At 38.1% G+C, this 16,393-nt stretch overlaps 1 long non-coding RNA gene across 1 annotated transcript in view; it reads left to right on the top strand.

Moving 5' to 3' along the window:
* LOC131753607 (uncharacterized) overlaps positions 1 to 11,453 on the top strand; it is a 125,130-nt gene extending 113,677 nt beyond the window's left edge. Inside the window, exon 6 of the long non-coding RNA XR_010839573.1 lies at positions 11,360 to 11,453. This is a non-coding gene — a long non-coding RNA (uncharacterized lncRNA). The remainder of the gene's footprint in view (positions 1 to 11,359) is intronic.
* Positions 11,454 to 16,393: the final 4,940 nt, after the last annotated feature.

The following is a 16,393-nucleotide window of genomic DNA, read 5'->3' as shown; positions in this document are numbered from 1 at the left end:
CCCCACTGTTAAGTAGAAACAAAATTCCACAACACTGCCCATGTTATGTCATTAAACCTCCCCTTTTCCAGCGGCAGCAGCTGAGAGGGAATTCCTCTTCAACTATTGATGTTCAATATTTGTGCCAGTTATTGCTTCTCTTACAGAAGAGCCTACATTTCTCCTACTTTTAGGTCCCCAGTAAGATACAATTCCACATCTTTCACCCTTCCTTTCCCTTTTCTTTCCTTTTTTGTTTCTTTATCTCTAACCCAGTGTATTATTTTTCTTTTGTTGCATAATAAAATTACACAGACTCGGCTTAAAATGATACATATTTGTTATCTCACAGTTTCAATGAATCAGGAGTTTAGACATAGTTTAGCTGGGCCCTCTGCTCAGGGTTTCACAAGACTGCAACCAAGGTGTTGGCTGGGCTGTATTCTCATCTGGAGATTCCAGCTGGGGAAGAATTTGCTTCCAGGCTCATTCAAGTTGGCAGGATTGATGTCCTTGAGGATGTATTACTGAGGACCCAGGCTTCTTATTGGCTGTTGGCTAGAGACCTCCCACAGTTTCTTGCCAAATGGCCTTCTCAATATGGCTGCTTGCTTTATCAGGACAGCAAGGAGAATCTCTCAATCTAGTCTGCTATGATGGAATCTTATGTGATGTAATGTAAACATGGGCATGATATCCCATCACCTTTTCCATGTTCTGTTTGTTAGAAGCAAGTCATAGGTCTCTTTTGCACTAAAAAGTAGGGGATTATGCAAAGTTGTGAACACTAGGAAGTGGTCACTGTTTGGGGAGAAGGATCGTGTTAGCGTCTGTTTGCCATGCCCAGATGCTTGACTTAATGTTATAAGACATACTGAACTCCTCCATAACCTTAATCTTGTTAATTCTATGAACAAGATATCAAAATATGGTACCACACTTGGAATTCTTGGAAAGATATCACAACGATAGAAAGCATGAACTTAAGACATTTACCTTTAAAAGCACCCTTGAAGCTAAGAAGCTTAGGAAAGGTCAACAAATTTTGCAAAGATCTTTCAGGAAATTAGATAAGGGTTTTGTGGTCAGAGCAAAGTACAAAGAGTTTGGAATAGTTCAAGTGAGTAACATGATAATAGTTGATTGAAGAGGAGGGATAAAACAAAATTGCTAAGTAACAATGAGTGTCTAATTTAGACCCATTGGAATGAATTTGTAGCAGGATCAATGAACAGTTTCAAGGTGTTGTGCAGCAATATTGGTCAATCTGGAGGTAGGACTAGAAAAAAAATGTGGAGTTTAATCAGAGATGGGGATTGGCAAAGCAAGAACAATGGATATTTAGAGGGTGGGAAATCCTAAATCTTACTACTACTGCAATTTGGCTTGTCTAGCTGGAGACCATTTTTTTCAATCTTAACTTATGAACTATTCTAAACATACAGAAAAAAACCCCAGAAAATAATGTAATAGCAACCACCTATTCCCAATCATATTTAACAGATGTTAACATTTCACATATTTCCTTTGAATATTCTTCTTCTTTTTTAAACATTTAAAACAATACCTCCTATCCAAACTTGTCTCCTTTTTTTCTCCGTTAGTGAAGATTTGAGGTTTGCAGTTATTATTGTATCCATTTAAACTGGTCAGTATGTATAAGCTCTGAATGTCATTTTAAAGAGGGATTTCTTTCACACACTCATTAGCAAGTAATAGATATAAAGCAAGGAGAAAAAATTGGAACAATCTTTGAGGACAACGACTAATGCGCAGATGTTTTGTTACAACATTAATATGCCTGATTTCAAAGCGAGCATTAAAATGCTTTAATATCCAATCGGCTTAAAAGGTTAAGGGCAGAAAAACAAATGTACTCTTCTGTGGAGGAGTTAAACTGGGAGGCAAAGGGAGCCTTCTTGTCTAGTGAGCTATAAGAGATAATTGTTCATCAGAGAGTGTGAAGTCTGTTGTAAGCACAACCACATTCATTAGCTAGTTCCCTGCTTCCTGTAAGTAATGGGCATTAAGTTTCTCTCTGTTCAACTAGAATGAATTTTTGCTTTTGCACTACAGATCCTTTTCTGGGTTTTTAATATCCTGGCCTTTGGTCTTTCTTATTTTTGGATTATCACTGAATAGGTGTAACCTCAAGGCAGAGTATAAATTATTTCTTAAGTAACATGTTCCAAATGTATGACAAATTCTCAGAGAATATAGAGTATACATAGAAATCAAGCAAAAACACCCCAAACATAAAATATTTATATAAAAGGATACCTAAAATATATTTATACCAATTAACAAATATTATATTTTGCTAATAAGCATAACCGAAAGCCAGAAATTTAGGACATCAACAAAAATTACTAAGTTTGTTTTGTTTTGGAGACATGTCTAGCAACTTAACTTACATAAATATAAACATCACAGTATTTTGGCAGATAAAGATTTTATTTTGCTAGGTATCAGAGTCAACTCTGGATTTAACTCAAGGGTGAGCCCACTCTAAACTACATGGTTTGGACTTGTTTTCTGGGGTAACAAATAGCCTACCCTTCCCTCTTGATTAGGCCTGATAGGTAGTTAAACCTCCCTAACAGCAAGCAACCTAACCATATAAAAGGATGCATGTGGGAAAGAAAGTGGGTATGTAAATATGGGGTGGTGTTATGAATGGGGGTAGGTGAGAATGGGTTACAAATGCACTTATATTATCATGTAATGGATCTTTAAAATTCATTCTATTCAAACCACGCATATAGTGAGAAGCTGCTTATGCCACTTACTGTGCTACCCTTAAGAGGAAAGGCAAATATGTGAAAATTTTTACTGTCATGGTATTAATGCAGATTGATTAAATCCTTCAAGATGATAAGGAGCTTCATTCTTCTAGTAGAGTGGTGGGTTTGATTCATGGGTAATAGGCTGGATACTTTAGGGTATGGTTATGTCATTGAGAGACCTGTAGAGCCTCTTGATAATTGATTAGGTAAAGAGGGTACTGGAAATTTATTTAACATGTTGAAACATTCATTAGTGATATTCCTGGAGGTTAACCTTGTGTGGGCTACATAACATTGAAAAGCAAATGCCACACCCTAGGAGAACTTCCATGAGATTGGACTTCTGACTAGGGAAATTCTACGTGAAGATGGTCTGACAGCAACAGAATCTGATATAACCTTGTATTCTGATAACCTGTAATCTGATATCATCTGTTCAACAGGCTGGGAAGGAAAAGGCTCTCAACCTTTGTTTTCCCCTGGCATATGTAAGATTCAACTTTGAAAGTGTCCTCCAGCATATGATTTCTGATTGGCTGAAGGAAGGTTACACTGGACAGTCTAAAAGTTCTAATTTCTCCAAAATGTGCCTGAAACAACCAGACAGTGAGTGTGAGGAAAATCATTAAAATAAGGAGCACTTGGCTTTATCTCTATTTAGGATTAAAATGGGGATTCCAGATGGAAAATGCACATAAATTCATAGACATGCATATTTTCTGAAACATAGAGAATTATATAGGACCCTTGCATCATTCTATTCTCAAAGCATTTACAAAGCTCTCATTATATGTGAGACATGGTTCTGAGCATTAGAGACATAAAGATGAATAAACCATCATTCCTGCCCTCCACTGTAAGAACAGTTACAACAAAGTGATTAATGCTACAATAGAGGAATAAACAAGATGCTGAGAAGGCACAAGAGAGGAAGCACTTCACTTTTCTAGGAGAGGCTAGAAAAGGCTTTTCAAAGAGGGTAGCATTTGAGTAGATTCTTGAAGAATGAATTAGTTTTTCAGCGTATTGTCAGCTGAATAGAAAACATATGAGAAAAGCAGAAAGATGTGAAGCAACCAGGAGACCAAGGTGTGTGCAGATATAATTTTTAAAGGTGGATAGGAGCAGAAATACTGAAAAAACTTGTATACCCTACTCTGGAATTCAGACTTCAACCTGTAGACTTTGGGGGCCTTTGAGGGGTTTGATTTCACAAGGATGTTGAATGGAGTGTAGAGGGGGTGGGTGATGGCAGATTCCAGATGACCAGTTAGAAACATATCAGTCATTTTTATGAGAAATGATGGGGGTCTGAGCAGAGGAACATGATGGGATTCCTTTCAGCTTTCTGACTTTGTGGATCATTGTTTCACTAATCAAAAGAGAAGAGCCAGCTTTTGGGAAGGGAAAGATGGATTCAGTTTTGGACACCTTAAGTTTGAGGTTCCATTGAACAACTGAGTGGAGATGACCATGAAGCAGTTGGTAAAATAAGCTTGAAGTTCAAGAGGAGGAGATCCAGTTTAAAGATAACAAATTTTAGAATCATCAGTGTATAGAAATTTTTGGAGCCATGAATGTGAATAAGATTGCTCAGGAAGAGTGTGTCAAATCAGAGGAGAGGAGCAAAGGCCAACCCAGGCAATTCTAATAATTAAGGTGGTAAAGAGAGGAGTGGTAGACAGAGCTGAGAAGGAATTATGGGAGAAAGTAAAAGAAAAATCAGGAGTAAGTGATGCCAGGGGAGTGGATAATTCCAAGAAGGAGGTACTGGGTAGTAGGATCAAATGCTCTGTTGACCAAGTTTGAAAATGACACTGGATTAAGTCATCACAGGCCAAGATAAGAGCAACCACAATTTTATTGAAATGGTAAAAGCGGAATAAGATTACAGTGGGTTGAGGATTGAATGGGAAGTGAGGAAGTAAAGTCATCAAATGCTCATTATGATTTGAACCTTCCCTTGAAGGCAAGAAAAAAGAGATATTTGTAGCTCGAGGGGCCAAAGAGTCTCAGAATTGAACTTTTAAAAATAATAGAAGAAACTTGATATTTTAGGACAGCTCAAGAACATGGTCTGGTGGCTATTGAGCTAGGATAAAAAAAATTATTTTGCTTCCTTTTTGGGTGTTGGTTTAAGAGTGTTTTATAACTAGCTGTGACTTTGAAATGTCTAAACCAGCCTAGAAGTGCCTTGAGAAACACTTGAGACAAAGGATGATTTAGGAAAGAATCCCCATTGCTGCTGCATGCAGAGCATGGCTAGATGTGTGAGATGAGGTTTAAATAATGGCAAAGAAAGTTGAAAGGCTCTCAGCATCTTTGCTGACTCCAAGAAGCAAAACCAACCTGCCTTCCGGCAAACACATTTTCCCTTCTGAAATTCTGTCAAATAAATTCAGAGGGACATGAAAAAAATGGAAATATGTCTTGTAACATGTGCTGATATGGTTGCACAGCCCCTGTTTCATAGATTGTGCATTATGAATTTTAACACTATATCTGATTTCTCTGGCATGTACACTGTGTAAAAGAGCTTGTAGAGGTACAATGTTATAATCATTCCAGGGAACTTGAGAAAGCATTGCACCAAAATGAGACTACAGATATTATATAAGCAAGAAGAAATCTTTCCCTCAAAAATGAAAGCATTTCATAATAACATTCAAAGAAAATTGTATCCTTCGAGGCACTCTACACATTCTTTCTTACCGATGACAAGAAATGCAGCTTAGGTTTAGCATTTCATTCGGAGTATCACAGCCCTAGATAGTTTTCAATGGGCTTATTTTTCAAGAACTGAAGTGGTAGCTTGTCATATATATCTCAGCTTCTGAAATGATTGGTATTCCTCTCCTATCTAGCAGCTGTTGGTGGGTTTTTTAATTTAACCAGTGAAGAGTTCCAAAATAGAAGTGTTGTCCTGGATATATTTTAAAAACACACATTTCAGGCCTTTCCTCTTTAACTTGAAGTAGTAGGTAAAAATTCCCAAGTGAAAATGACAAGATAACATTGTGACATTGACTCACAAAGCATGAGGCATCTACAGATGCCCCTACATGTCAGGTCCCGAAGCAAACACTGCAACTGTCATACCCAACATCCAACAGCTAAGTAGATTTAGTCAAAACCTTGATTCAATGCAAGGCTAATGGAACCAGGTGTTCTGGGTAACTAAATTCTCTTCTTATTTATTAGGTGGCTAAATAGAATACCCTTTTATTTGAATTTTTGTTACCCAGAGTTTTAGAAGTGTGTTGCCATATTTTATTAATTTGGTGATTTTCCTCTTGGTGTAAAAGTTGAGTTTGAGTGTGGACTCTATTCCTGTTGAAGGTAGGGAGGCAGTTGTTATCTTGATATTTTCCTTGGGGTCTGTGCACAGGAGAGCATGGCTGGTGGTTGCTTTTTTCTGTTCTAGACCTTGTGATTGGTCTGTTCAATATGTTCTCAGGCATCCTCCCTCCACCACCGTGTCAAGTTTATATAATATGTTATTTTATTCTTAATCTATTTTTAAACCCTCAGGTATTTGATGTAGGTTGGATTCTGAAGTTGCTAAAATGTATAAGTAAAGTACAACCCAGTAAGGGGAGAGACATGTACTGCTGAAAAGCTAACTGCCTGGGACTGAATCCTGGCTCTGCTACTGGCTAACTGTATGACCTTGAGTAAGAAGTAAATGTATTTGTGTCTCAATTTCCTCCGCTGTAAAACAGAGATAACATTAATTCTTACCTCATAGGGTTGCACTTTGTATCTCTAAAGTACTTAGATCAGGGCCTAGTGCAAAGTACACTCCATGTATATGCTTGCTGTGATTGTTCTCACCCTATATCTTTGTTTGAGGTTAGGCCCCAGAATGCATCTTCTACTCCTGTGCCATGGGAGATGTCTTAGTTTGGGCTGCTATAACAGAGCACCACAAACCAGGTGGCTTCAACAGAAATTTATTTTCACAGTTCTGGAGGCTGAAGCCCAAGATCAGGGTGCCAGCATGGTTGGGGACTGGTGAGGGTTCTCTTCCTGGTTTGTTGCCTTCTTGCTCTATCTTTATATGGTGAAAAGAAAGACGGCTCTAGGCTCTTCCTCTTCTTATAAGGAAACTAATCCCATCATGGGCTCCACCCTCATGACCTTATCTAAACCTTATTACCTCCCAAAGGTCCTACCTCCTAATACCATCAGTTGGGGCAGTAGGTTTGGGTCCATACTATAGCAAGAGAGGATGGAGATTTCCCTTGGAGAGCATAATCCTCAATCTCCAGAGTTTTGGAATAGCCTTCTCTCCTGAGTTTGGTATTGTCTGGCCCTTTTATGTATGAATGTTCTTAGACTGGGTTTATATGTGCCACTGTAAGAGATGGTGTGCTTAAAAAAAATAATAAAAGAAGAAAAAAGAAAAGAAAAGAAAGAAACACAAAAGAACCCTCATATAGGTTGTTGTCATTTGCTTCTCTATAGCTGAAAACAATTTCTGGTTACTAAATTATTGTAAATTGAGGGTTTCGGTGGATTAATCAAGGTTTTCTATACTATGCTACAATAGAAGACAATGAGTAATTACATGAATTACAAAACATAAAAGTAAACCAAAATATAATGAGAAAAGGCAATTTATTAGTGCTTTTCCCATGCCTCAGTGTGTAGCTTGATCTATGCAGAGAATAGCAGATTGGCTTCCCTCCTCCAGGGTAGGCAGTAACTGGAGGATTCTTTTGATCATTTTATTCATTTTGTGTTAAAACTACAGCACTTCTAATTTAGAGACATATTGTGAATGTCAAGGAAATGTCACCCAAATCATTGAAATACAGTGAAATTCATCCATTATATTTAAATAACAGGTTGCCCTGGGCTCCAAGGGAAGCAGGCTTAAATGGAACTGGGATTTTGACTGTTCATTTTCAGTACTTTAAAGACACAGAATAATCAAGGTGGATTTCTTAAAGGAAGGGAGTCTGAGGATAGAAAAGTAACTGTGAAGTATTTCTGGATGAGCCATTAAGTGGCAGATTGGCATACAGCTACATTTCAGAACCCGATTTGTTTGGTTTAATGTGAATCACTTTTTTCCCCCTTTAAATTGAAGCCCAAATCCTATAATGAAGATACTTAAATTAACCCTCTGGTTCACTTAGGCATCTATTTCAGCATCCCTCTGAGAAATTCAACAGTCTGTTATAAATTGAGTTTTATATGTTTCTGTCAAAGCCTAAGGAAAAATTTGATTATCCTCCAGATATTTCCCAATCCTTTAACTAAATTGGATTATTTACTGATTTACCCTTTACTTTCTAGTGCTATAGTAGTGTCTTAGTTGCAAACTTTATAGTATAAATTGACAAGATTATAAAATGTTTATCTTCTTAGGGAAGCAGCGTGGTCATCTTTGCCTTTGGGCTTAAATGGATCCACATTCCAACCCTACTTTTGTTGCATATTAACTGGGTGACCTTAAGCAAGTTACATGATTTCTGTGGGTTCCAGTCTCTTTGTAAGTACAGTGGGGATACTAATAGTGACCTTGCATGGATTTTGGTAAGGATGAGTAGAGACAAGGCATGTGGAAATACTGGGTTCTGAGACACCCTCAATAAATGTAACTCACCTCCCATGTCCCCAACCCCAAACCATTTTTTATTTATTGAAGAAACATACAACCAAGGATATGTTTAGACTCAGGATCTTTTAGGGTGGGAGCCCAAGATAATGCATCTTAAGTCAATCTGTATCAGTCAGGGTTCAACCAGAGAAGCAGACCAGTAGGAGTTATATATTAGAGATTTACCACAAGGAACTGGTTTATGCAATTTGTGGGCTGGCCTAGCCAAATCTGAAATTCATAGGGCAGGCTGTCAAGAAGGGCAGGAGCTGAAGTTCCTGTTTCAAGTAGAATTTATTCTTCTTTGGAAGCCTCAGCTCTACTTGTAAGGCCTTTCAACTGATTCTATCAGGCTTATCCAGATAAAGTGCACATATCATGCATATGTGCACACAGAAAAGTGCACGTATCATGAGTATACAGCCTGATGATTATGAAGTAAACATACCCCTGTAATCAGCTCACAGGTCCAAGCAGAAAATATAACTAGCACTCCAGGAGCACTCCTCCCACCACCCGGCTGTTCCTCTTTCCAGTCATTACAGGCACTACTCCTCTCCTCCCTCCCTAGAGGAAGGCTCTTTGAATTTCCTGACTTTTTGGAGTGATGCTACTGTGGTACTGTGGATATAATATTGCTCACAGAGGTAAAAGAGTTAAAGCCTAGCTCTTCTATTTCCTCAATATATGACTTTGGATCCCTTTAACTCTCTGGGCCTCGGTTACCTTATCTGTAACATGGAGATAATAAGAAATTTTTGGTTTAGCAAGAAATTTCAATGAACTAAGAGAAGTGGAATCTTCTAATAAAGATCCTGGCACAGAGTAGGTACTAAGTAAGTGTTGGCCTCTGAAAGCTAAGTGTCCCTTTATGAGCTGGAGGTTATGAACTCATGGAACATCATATACAGACTGTACAATCTTTTGACATTGACTTTCCCATGTGCAACTTCTTGCCTCTGTTGCCACAGTCCCTTTTCTCAGGCATTTTTCTATTCTAGGGACAAACTTTCCCAAGACATCCCTTAATCCTGAATGACTGAAACTGGAGTTCCAATATGTAGTCTAGTCTTACCTTACAAGTCCTGGTTTGCTGGCCTCATTGTTAGTTGGATATGAGCTTTGATAAAATTCTTGTGCAGTTGAAGAAAACAGCAGTGTAGATCAGCAGCTTCTCTCATATTTATGCTTTATACTTGAAGCTTGTTTCAAGTTACAACACTTGACACCATTGGAATGCAATGCTACTCTCTGCATAACTCCAATTCTAACCTCTGCTTTTGAGTACTGAATGAAGTTCGACAGTTCTATCTTTATTGTTAGTGGTAGGTACTCAATGGAAAATACATATAATGTCCTCAACTTTTGGAACTGGATATAGGTGGTAAAGTCTACATGTTTTCTATCTCATTCCCTTATTTAGAATCATGAACTATTCACTTTGTATGTTCTTTTTTTTTTTCTTTCCGGTACGCGGGCCTCTCTCTATTGTGGCCCCTTCCGTTGCATAGCACAGGCTCCGGACGCGCAGGCCCAGCGGCCATGGCTCACGGGCCCAGCCACTCCGCGGCATGTGGGATCTTCCCGGATTGGGGCACGAACCCGTGTCCCCTGCATTGGCAGGCGGATTCTCAACCACTGCACCACCAGGGAAAGCCCCATTTTGTAATGTTCTTGTCATACAGTTTTTATCTTTTACCTTATTTACTGAAATCATTAGAGTGGCTAGATGTGCACCGAATGTATATTTTATGTTTCTATTTTCCTGAAAGGAGGAAGACATTTTTTCCCTTCAGCCATTGTCTTATTTTCTGTGTAGTATAAGCATATTTTAGTTGTGTCATGAATTTTTGTGCCCATTAATTTGAGGAAACAGACCATATTTGTGACTTTCAATGAGGCTGTGAAAATTTCATCAGTTTGCATAGATTCACCTGTAAGTGAAAATTACGGCAGGGTGATAAAGTATAAAAAATGTGAATGGAGGGAAAGGTGGAAATTGCACTTGCTATCTGCATATTGTGTATGTGTGTTACTGTATTTTACCTATATCATCTCATGTAATGTCACCATGCCAAAGTAAAGGCACTATGAAAATAAACACCTGTATGATGGCATCAAGGTGATGGTACCTCTCTATTAGGTATCTTTAGAATTTCCAGATACCAAATTTAGATCCCTCTAAGAGAGCAACAGATTGATCAGCCACATGTCTTGAAAAACTCATATGTTTAAGCTTCTTTATTTTATCTTTATTAAAGTCTTATGAAGTTTATATTTTATTACCCTAAAAATGAGAAGTAAAGGAGAGCGGCTCAAATGATTTGTTTGAATTTATTGAGGACAGAATGTCCTGAGAGTCCTGTAGGAAGTCTGGGAAATGAAGTAACACATTCTGGTTTTTGATCTTGTATACATTTGAGTTAGAGCAATGGTTATTACTTTAGTAACAAATATTTATTGAGTTCCTACTTTGGGCAACCCCCTGCTCTGTGCTGGAGATACAGTGATGAGCAAGATATGGTCTGTCCCTGAGATTATAGCCTAATGAGGAAGCCAAGCATGAAAACACAATCATGATACAAAGACGTAAGTGCTGAAGTAGGGACACTGCTGAATATTGTAGTATCTCAAATGTGGGAGTGCCCAACATCAGGACCCTAGTTAACTTTGTGGGTTAAGGACTTCAGGAGTCTTCCCAGTAGAAGATGAACACAGGTGGAAGATTAATACAAGATGGATGAGTAGGAAGGGCATTAAAACCCAGCAAGTACAGGGCATAGTGTAGTTCAGAGAAGTGCAAGAAGTTGATGTCTCAGATGTCTTTGGTGGCATCCACCAGCCACTGTGGGGGAATTAATGAAAATCCCTTCCCCAAATCCACATTTGGTAGGAGTCTAAAATCCTTTCAATCCTACCTTTATGACATTGCTCATATCTACTCCCTCTGCTGTTTCCCCACTACTAATGCATCATCTCCCACCAGGGCTATTGCAGTTGTCCTCTAAATCATCTTGCTGCCTTCAGCCTTGACCATCTTGGATATGTTCTCCATAGTGCTGCCCAAGTGATCATTCTATACTGAGGTATGATATTTTCTGTGTCTTTAAAACCCTTCTAAATCTGCCTTCCCTCTGGCAACAAAATAAACTCTTTGCATGTTACAGGAAGCTCTCATGATCTGGCTCCTGTCAGATATCTATTTATCTTGAAAGCAAGCACAAGGTTTTGGGGGGGCAGAAATGAGAGTTACTACTTACAGCAATGACTGCACTCATTTTCCCATACTCAGTAATTCACAAGTGATGCAATGAGAGCCAGGTGTTCTCCTGTATGCTGGGGGATGGGAGAGTCTACACTGCAGGAGAGGAACCCTGAAATTATGAATCCAGGAGCTTAAATAGTCTACATGCTGCCTCCCTCACCTCTGGAGAGAGAGAGAGACAGAGAGACAGAGAGACAGAGAGACAGAGACAGAGAGACAGAGAGAGAGACTGAGAGGGACAGAGAGAGAGAGAGAAACCTTTACTCTCTAGTCTTTTACTGTCCTTTGTAATGTAAAGGACTGGCTTCCAGGCTCAGGGTTTCATCACCCTTAGATAAGGAAACAGAGAAGTAAGTCTCTAAACTAATTGGAGGTGTCTAGCTATTCAATCACTCTTTAACTTCCAAGGTTTCTTTTAACCAAGGTTCCAATTTTCTTTGGTGAGAAACATGAAAATATCTTCACTCTGGTTTCACACTGCTTACCTTTCCAGGCTTATGTGCTCTTGCTTCCTTGCTCAAACACTGTGCTTCACAGCTGCTGTATTAGTTGCAGTTTTCTTTTTCGTTTTTTTTTTTTAAACATCTTTATTGGAGTATAACTGTTTTACAATAGTATGTTAGTTTTTCCTTTACAACAAAGTGAATCAGTTATACATATACATATGTTCCCATATCTCTTCCCTCTTGCATCACCCTCTCTCCCACCCTCCCTATCCCACCCCTCTAGGTGGTCACAAAGCACAGAACTGATCTCCCTGTGCTATGTGGCAGCTTCCCACTAGCTATCTAATTTACATTTGATAGTGTATAATGTCCCTGCCACTCTCTCACTTCATCACAGCTTACCCTTCCCCCTCCCCATATCCTCAAGTCCTTGCTCTAGTAAGTCTGTGTTTTATTCCTGTCCTACCACTAATCTCTTCATGACATTTTTTTTTCCTTAGAGTCCATATATATGTGTTAGCATACGGTATTTGTTTTTATCCTTCTGACTTACTTCACTCTGTATGACAGACTCCAGGTCCATCCACCTCATTATAAATAACTCAGTTTCATTTCTTTTTATGGCTGAGTGATATTCCATTGTATATATGTGCCACATCTTCTTTATCCATTCATCTGTTGATGGACACTTAGGTTGCTTCCATGTCCTGGCTATTGTAAATAGAGCTGCAATGAACATTTTGGTACATGACTCTTTTTGAATTATGGTTTTCTCAGGGTATATGCCCAGTAGTGGGATTAGTTGCAGTTTTCTATACAGTACTATGCTGTTTTTGTCCTCAGGCCTTTGTTTATTTGTTTCAATATTGCCTCATTAATTTTTTGACCCATTATTTCTATTGAGGAAAAAAATTACATATAGTGAATTGCACTGATTTTAAGTTTACAATCTGGTAAGTTTTGATAAATGTGAGTACCTGTGTAACACCACCCCAGTCAAGATTTAAAACATTTCTATCAAACCAAGATGTTCCTTTTGTGCCCTCTTCTAGTCAATTCCCCCCTCCTCTCACAGCAACTACTGTTTTGATTTCTGTCATCCTTGATTAGTTTTGCCTGTACTTGAACTTCATAAAAGTGGAATCATACAGTATGTACTCTTTTGTGTCTGGCTTCTTTAGCTCAACATAATATTTTTGAAATTCATGTATGTTGTTGAGTGAGTCAGTAGTTTATTCTTTCTTGTGTAGTAGTTTCCATTGCATGAATGTTGCTCAGTAATTTTGTCTTATTTTTATGTGATGACATTGGGGTATTTCCAGCTTTTGTCTATTATAAACAGAACTGCAATAAGCACTCTTATTCAGGAATTTTTTGTGGGCCTGTCTTTTTATTTCTCTTGGGTAAATACCTAGGGATAGGATTGCTGGGTTGTAGACAGAGTATATGCTGTACTATACAGGAAATTGCCAAATAGTTTGCCAAAATGTTTGTACCTCCAGGCTCCATGCTTTTTTTTTTTTTTTCTTCCCTATTGCCTTTTTGTTGAAACCTCTGAGCTGTAGATTACAGCAGAGCTCAGCTGATGGCCCTGGCCCATGCTCTGTGCACAAAAAGTGTAATTTAACAATACACTGTCTATCTCACAGAACAAGGACACTTAGATTAGGAACCTTCCTCCTAAACTCCCTGGCCCTCAGATCAAACATCTTAAATCAACTCGGATTGCCACTTACGCTTTCTTTTTTTTTTTTTAATTTTGGAATTTAATTTAATTTATTTTTTTATACAGCAGGTTCTTATTAGTCATCAGTTTTATACACATCAGTGTATACATGTCAATCCCAATCTCCCAATTCATCACACCAACACCCCCATCCCACACCACTTTCCCCACTTGGTGTCCATACATTTGTTCTCTATATCTGTGTCTCAACTTCTGCCCTGCAAACCAGATCATCTGTACCATTTTTCTAGGTTCCACATATATGTGTTAATATACGATATTTGTTTTTCTCTTTCTGACTTAGTTCACTCTGTATGACAGTCTCGAAATCCATCCACATCTCAACAAATGACCCAATTTCATTCCTTTTTATGGCTGAGTAATATTTCATTGTATACATGTACCACATCTTCTTTATCCATTCATCTGTCGATGGGCATTTAGGTTGTTTCCATGACCTGGCTATTGTAAATAGTGCTGCGATGAACATTGGGGTGCATGTGTCTTTTTGAATTATGGTTTTCTCTAGGTATATGCCCAGTAGTGGGATTGCTGGCTCATATGGTAATTCTATTTTAGTTTTTTAAGGAACCTCCATACTGTTCTCCATAGTGGATGTATCAATTTACATTCCCACCAACAGTGCAAGAGGGTTCCCTTTTCTCCACACCCTCTCCAGCATTTGTTGTTTGTAGGTTTTCTGATGATGCCCATTCTAACTGGTGTGAGGTGATACCTCATTGTAGTTTTGATTTGCATTTTCTAATAATTAGTGATGTTGAGCAGGTTTTCATGTGCCTCCTGGCCATCTGTATGTCTTCTTTGGAGAAATGTCTATTTAGGTCTTCTGCCCATTTTTGGATTGGGCTGTTTATTTTTTTAATATTGGCTGCATGAGCTGTTTCTGGAGAAATATATTTCTCCAAATATATTTGGAGAAGTATATTTTGGAGATTAATCATTTGTCCGTTGATTCATTTGCAAGTATATTCTTGCATTCTGAGGGTTGTCTTTTTGTCTTATTTATGGTTTCCTTTGCTGTGCAAAAGGTTTGAAGTTTCATTAGGTCCCATTTGTTTATTTTTGTTTTTATTTCCATTATCCTAGGAGGTGGATCAGAAAAGATCTTGCTGTGATTTATGTCAAAGAGTGTTCTTTCTATGTTTTCCTCTAAGAGTTTTATAGTGTCTGGCCTTACATTTAGGTCTCTAATCCATTTTGAGTTTATTTTTGTGTATGATATTAGGGAGTGTTCTAATTTCATTCTTTTACATGTAGCTGTCCAGTTTTCCCAGCACAACTTATTGAAAAGACTTTTTCTCCATTGTATATCCTTGCCTCCTTTGTCATAGATTAGTTGACCATAGGTGCGTGGGTTTATCTCTGGGCTTTCTATCTTGTCCCATTGATCTATGTATCTGTTTTTGTGCCAGTACCATATTGTCTTGATTACTGTAGCTTTATAGTAGTATAGTCTGAAGTCAGGTAGTATGATTCCTCCAGCTCCGCTTTTTTCCCTCAAGACTGCTTTGGCTGTTCAGGGCTTTTTGTGTCTCCATACAAATTGTAAGATTTTTTGTTCTAGTTCCATAAAAAATGCCAGTGGTAATTTGATAGGGATCGCATTGAATCTGTAGATTGCTTTGGGTAGTATAGTCATTTTCACAATATTGATTCTTTCAATCCAAGAACCTGGTATATATCTCCATCTTTTAGTATCACCTTTAATTTCTTTCATCTGTGTCTTATAGTTTTCTGCATACAGGTCTTTTGTCTCCCTAGGTAGGTTTATTCCTAGGTATTTTATTCTTTTTGTTGCAATGGTAAATGGGAGTGTTTCCTTAATTTCTCTTCCAGATTTTTCATCATTAGTGTATAGGAATGCAAGAGATTTCTGTGAATTAATTTTGTATCCTGCAACTTTACCATATTCACTGATTAGCTCTAGTAGTTTTCTGGTGGCATCTTTAGGATTCTCTATGTATAGTATCATGTCATCTTCAAACAGTGACAGTTTTACTTCTTCTTTTCCAATTTGTATTCCTTTTATTTCTTTTTCTTCTCTGATTGCCATGGCTAGGACTTCCAAAACTATGTTGAATAATAGTGGTGGGAGTGGACATCGTTGTCTTATTCCTGATCTTAGAGGAAATGCTTTCAGCTTTTCACCATTGAGAATGATGTTTGCTGTGGGTTTGTAGTATATTGCCTTTATTATGTTGCGGTAGGTTCCCTCTATGGCCACTTTCTGGAGAGTTTTTTATCATAAATCGGTGTTGAATTTTGTCAAAAGCTTTTTCTGCATCTGTTGAGATGATCATATGGTTTTTATTCTTCAATTTGTTAATATGGTGTATCACATTGATTGATTTGTGTATATTGAAAAATCCTTGCATCCCTGGGATTAATCCCACTTGGTCATGGTGTATGATCCTTTTAATGTGCTGTTGGATTCTGTTTGCTAGTATTTTGTTGAGGATTTTTGCCTCTATATTCATCAGTGATATTGGTCTGTAATTTTCTTTTTTTTGTAGTATCTTTGTCTGGTTTTGGTATCAGGGTGATGGTGGCCTCATAGAATGA

Source organism: Kogia breviceps, chromosome 3 (assembly GCF_026419965.1).
Source record: "Kogia breviceps isolate mKogBre1 chromosome 3, mKogBre1 haplotype 1, whole genome shotgun sequence".
Taxonomy (NCBI): domain Eukaryota; kingdom Metazoa; phylum Chordata; class Mammalia; order Artiodactyla; family Physeteridae; genus Kogia; species Kogia breviceps.
This window is presented reverse-complemented; position numbering and strand designations above follow the sequence as displayed.